The 5988-nt window shown below is 37.4% G+C and overlaps 1 pseudogene; it reads left to right on the top strand.

Annotated features, from left to right (window-relative positions):
• Positions 1–2676: 2676 nt before the first annotated feature.
• On the top strand, positions 2677–3307 carry LOC118854855 (annotated as a pseudogene).
• The last annotated feature ends 2681 nt before the right edge of the window (positions 3308–5988 follow it).

Here is a 5988-nt window from a genome sequence, read left to right as displayed (position 1 = left end):
GAAAACTTGCCAATGTTGCATCAATCATGATCTTAACATCAAACCTGTTAAGTTGCATTTTAAATAGTATGCCAGGGAGATTTTTTTAAGCTCTAGGGCTAAATATGGACACTGGTGCATAGAAATACAACTTGAATAACAGCAGAGGTTTAACAATTACAGTAAATTCTGGATTGTCCAAGCAGCCATTTCACCTAACAAAGAAAAATATTTCTATTTTTTTTGTTTTTCCCTTTTATGTATCCAGGTAGTTTGGTTAATTATGAAAAAGGACACTTTATTTAGACCAAATTTCTACCAATAATCAAATTAAAATGACCTTGACTATTATAGAATAGTCTTAACTGTTAAGGAAGATCTAGACTTCCCTTATTTGTTGCTACTATTGTTTTCCTATTTTAGGATTCAGGTAGTAACAATCAATGATGTCATTAGAGAATTGAAGTAGATCACTAAACTGCAGACATAAACAAAATCAAATGCCATACTCTAGTTTCAGAACACTTTGTTTCTCTCCATGTCTCTTTTTGCTTTGTAGAAAGAGAAAACCAAGTATGGAGTGAGAGCTTCTACATTCAATTTCCTGGCTTTGGAGTCAAAATTCCACAATGACCTTCACTGACACAGTCTTCATTAGCATATAATAGAATAACTTTTCCTATGACCTATAGGAAAATTACAATGGATTCACATTATTAAACATAGCACAAATTAAACTGTGTGTGCTTTGGGAAAAAAAAAGATTAAAAACAGCAATTTAAATAGTGTGGATGATTCCACCTCCCATTCCACTCAATAAACATCAAGAGATAGCATGGTATAATGGAAGGTACAGTGACTTTAGAATCAGCTGACTTTGGTTCAAATCCCTTTTCTGAAACTACTTATGTGCCTTTGGGCAAGTCCTTTAACTGCTCTGGGCCTCTCTTCCCTTATCTGCAAAATGAGGGGGTGGAAAAAGATGTCCTCTGAGGACCTTTCTAGTTCTATATTTATGTTCTTCTAAGCCTGTCCCTAGAGCAACAGTTCTTAAGCTTGTTCTGTGTTGTGATGACTCCCTTTGGAAATCTGCTGAAGCCTATAGGCCCTTCTCAAGATAATGTTTGTTGCCTACATTAATAATTGAAGGAAATGCTAAATGTCAGTTAGAGGTTAGTGAAAGTAAAGATGTAATTTTTCTCCCATCAAAGTTTCTGGATACCATGAAAGCTATCTATGGATCAAGGGTTGACTATCATGAACCCCAGGTTAAGAACCTCTGTCATAGAGTAAATATGATATCAGAGACATGAATCTGCCAATAACACCCAACTTCGTGCCTCAGATCAAAGGTGTTAAACTCACAGCCCTTGAAAGTCCTGAATGAGGCCAGAACCAGATTGCAATGTAATTGGGAAATGTTTAACAGAAAATAAGTGAAAATACCATACAACACAGAAAATGTTAATTTGTAGTTTTCAGTCTATATGCAGCAGGAATTCATTTCTACTTCAGTTTGACACCACTGCCACACATACCTCCACTATACCATCCCTCATAGGGTAAAGGAAAGAGAGAGCTAAAAGGATGTGGGGGAAGTTATGGAAGAAAGAAGCAACACATAGGCACCAGGCAGAGGGAGCAGCCACATGTCATACAGCACAGTTCCTGCCTGGTCTCATGAGGTGAGCCTTTAAAACCAATCCTTACCCAAAAATATAGATTTCACTTCCCTTACCTATATTGTTCCAACATGTCAGAATTCAATCACCTGTAGTTAACCAAACTACCTGGACTATTCTGGATTTTTACCTTGGTTCAGAAGCTAACTCATAATAAAGCTACAATTCCATTGTGTATGAAAAAACAGTTAATAGCTTTATATGTCAACTCTTTGGGGCTTCTACAAACTGCATAAGGAATGTAACTGATATCTGCTTTGTGTGTGTATATGTTCACATGTATGTGAAAAAGCAAAATGCTTTTCTCTGTGTGCACATATGTAGTATGTGTTTCTGCATAAATACATGTATGTTTGTATGTAGGCTTATGAATATATATAAAAGCAGTGGTGTCAATTTGAAATAGAAATGGATTCCTGCTGCCTATTGACTTTGAAAATCACATAATATATAAGCTTGTGTGTGTATACGCGGATAAGGATATTGGAACCAAAAACATGCATGTATGTATATATGTATGTATGTATGTGTACATATTGAACCATGAGCATTACAGAGATATCACTGAAGAAGACAACTTCATTCAAGACAATTTTACCTATACATATGTGTGTATGTGTGCATATGTATGCATGCATGCACATGTGTGTGTGTCTGCGTATAATTTATACATATTTACAAGCTAGGAACTCAAAATTATCACTTAAAATCAATTAAGTGCACAAATAACAGGTTTAGACAGTTGGTTTCATGTAGTGATGTACTGAGCTGGATCAAACTGGCTCACAACTGCTGATTGTAATGTTTTCAGTGTGAGCATTTAAACTTTGGAAATTGGCAAACACTACCTCCTTAGAGCAGAGGGGCTTCTGTAGCTCAATGAAATTGTGAGCAATATATTCTGTGCAAGGTTACCCAAGATGGAGAGCTATGACCAAAAGTTGATCCAGTAAAGAAGAAAATGGCAAATGTTTGCCAAGAAAGCTTCATGGACAGTAATAAAATGATAAAAGAAATGGCATCAGAAGATGAGCCTCTCAGGTCAGATGGTGTGTGATATGCTATTAGGGAAGAGAGCAACTACTATCAGCTCCAGTACTAATGAAACAGCTGAACCAAAGCTAAAAGGAAGCTCAGCTGAAGATGTGTCAGGTGACAAAAGCAAAGTCCAATGCTGTAAAGATCAATAGAGCATAGGAACCTAGAAAGGAACATCTATGAACCAAGTAATCTACATGTGGTCCAACGGGAGATGGAAGGATTAAACATTGACACCTTGGGTGTCAGTGAATGTAAATGAATGGGAATGGGTGAATTTAATTCAGGTGATTATTACACATAGTACCATGGGCAAGAATCCCAGCCCTCTGTGTCAATAAAAGGATAAGAAAAGCAGTACTGAGGCATAGTCTCAAAAATGGCAGAATGATATCTGTTCAAATCCAGGGCAAACTATTCAACATCACAGTAATAAAAGTCTATGCTCCAACCACTAATGGCAAAGAAACCAAATGATCAGTTTGATGAAGACCTACAGTATTTTCTGGAAATAACACCACAAAAAAGATGTCGCATTCATCATAGTGGATTGGAATGCTGAAGTAGGAAATCAAAAGATAATTGGAATAACAGACAAGTTTGGCCTTGGAGTCCATGGAGTCACCAAGAGTAAAACAGGACTGAATGACTGATAAACAACATCAATGACAACAAACAATAACACATTAGGGCTTCATTTATTGTTTGCCTGCTTATCAAGACTTAAGAAAGTGATAGGGAAAAGTAATAAAGAAGATTAAAATTAAAAGTATGTCATATATATTTTCTTTTTCTGGAGAACTAGTTGTCAACTATTTTCCAGCAAATCCCTGGTTTCACGGATTACTATAGTTAATGAAGTCACTACCATACAGCCAGCCTACCAGTCATGAGTCTATCTGAATTTAGCTAAGCTAGTCCTTAGAAACCAGAAACAATCATTGCTTGGACAGTACTTGAAGGCTTTTTACAATAGTGGAAACTGGACCCTAGTGATATTACCTACAGGAAGCTAGAATCAACCCAACACCACCCAGTGTGACCTCCATCATAGCCAGAGTCAACTCCATGCCACTAAGTTCATGAGAAAAGGAATGGCAGATTGGATGGAATACTGGACTTAGAGACAAGAAAACATAATTTGAAATCACATATTTGTCACTAACTGTGGTATCAGGATTAGACCTGCACTTTCATGTAAGGAACTCTCTGCTGAAGAAACTCCCTTTATAAAAGGACCTGAGTTCAAATTTGACTTCAGACACTTAGTAGCTGTATGACCCTGAGCAAGTCACTTAAACTTTGTCTCACTCAGATTCTTCATCTATAACATCTCTCACATATGAGCCCCTCTCTATTCTGACACCCCCACCCTCCTGATACAGACCCTCATCACCTCATTCATGGACTATTGCAACAGCTTTCAGGTTGGTCTCCCTATTACAAGTCTCCTCATTCCAAGCCATCTGCCACTCTACTGTACAAGTGATTTCGCTAAAGTGCAAGTCTGACCATATCAGCCCCATTCAGCAAACTCCAATGGCTCCCTGTCACCTCTAAAATCAAATATAAAATCCTCTATTTGGCTTTCAAATCCCTTCACAACTGGTCCCTCTTCTTTAGTTGGAAGCTTGGCTAGAGAGGAATTGACTTCAACCTGAGGTATACAGTCAATGGCTTCGACATTGTGAGACTATGAGCTCCTTAGCTTGAGTGACTATCTTTGGGTTGATATCTCTAGCAACTAGCACAGTGTTTGATACAAAGTTGTTGCTTAATAAATGCTTATCGACTGACTGAATGAGAAAATAAGGTAGAGCAGTTATTCAGTGGTAGAGAAAAGAATTGTCTGTGTGTTTTTCTAGTACCCCTACATAGCCAAGGGATCTATAATAGTATGCTTAGAATGTTAAGGGACATCCTTTGGAAGATTTATGGAAAGACATGGACAAGAGACACACATGATGAGAAGGGGCACACGGGTTGCTGTTAATATTATTGGTGAGGAGAGCTCACAGATATGAGATAATGAAAGCAACAGTGTATTTAGAAGCACTAATGATCTAGGTCTCTACACACAAGCAGATTGGGAAGTTAGGAAAGGAAAGAGACTGCACGCCGTGTTAATTGACATTATTAATTCCTAGAGGGGCAGCTATGTGGCATGGTTTATAGAGTGTAGCGCCTAGGGTTGGGAAGACTCATCTTGGTGAGTTCAAATCTGGTCTAAGACACTTCCTAGCCATGTGATCTTATTTGCCTCAGTTTCCTTATCTGTAAAATGAGCTGGAGAAGGAAATGGCAAGCCACTCCAGGGTCTTTGCCCAGAAAACCCCAGACATGGGGTTTCAGTCAGACATGACTGAAAAATGACTGAAGAACAAAATTCCTAGTGGCCAAGAGCCATGACTTAATGCGTCATTTTTATCTCCTTTAGTATTAGCCACACTGCCTTGTACATGTTAGGAATATAGCAAATGCTTTTGACTGACTAATTTGCTGGTTGGAAAACAGGATGGATCTAGATGATAACCAAGCTGCTTTGATCAAATTGGTTGCTCTCAACTAATCAGCATTTGCATGAGTTATATGTTTTTCTTCCTAAACCAGTTGTATATGACTGCTTATGTACATGTATGTCTGAGGGAAACATTCACCCACAGGCTGAGCATTTGCATGAAAAGGTTCTTCTGAGAAGAAATTTATAAAGCTGTTACAAATATAGGAAAAAATTAAAACCAGTGAAATTGACAGATTCTTAAGTGAACCACAGGTGGTGTTACCATAATACAGCAGGAGTGGTGAGAGGTACTGTAAAACAAACACAGCCAAAGATTTAATTCAGTTTTAATAGGAATTAGCTTTATGCTCATTTCATAAATGTGAGGAAAACTAAGGCCTTAGATTTCATTTTCTACAAGAAAGAATTGGAAGCTATGATGAAAAACCAGGAAGGTGATGTGGAGATAAAGCCATGTCTTTTTAGAAAGATCATTTTTTTCTCTCCTTAAAACTATATATACTGGCTTTTCATACCATTTGTGTTCAGATTCAGTTTCTCATCTAAAATCTCCTACAGTTAAATCAGAGAAGAAATTGGCCCTAGGTTGTATGTTTTATTTGATTCCTTCTAACTTTCAAAGTATTTATTCTTTTACAAAATGTATAAAAATAATTTGCCCTTAGGCTGGGACTTTGTATGCCAAGGTTCTGCCAGGAGGAAATTTGTAAAACTGAGTTACAAGCCTATGAAAAAGTTATAAACCTGTGAAAACCTGGCAGATTCTTA

The sequence above is a fragment of the Trichosurus vulpecula genome, chromosome 6 (genome assembly GCF_011100635.1).
Source record: "Trichosurus vulpecula isolate mTriVul1 chromosome 6, mTriVul1.pri, whole genome shotgun sequence".
NCBI lineage: Eukaryota > Metazoa > Chordata > Mammalia > Diprotodontia > Phalangeridae > Trichosurus > Trichosurus vulpecula.
This window is presented reverse-complemented; position numbering and strand designations above follow the sequence as displayed.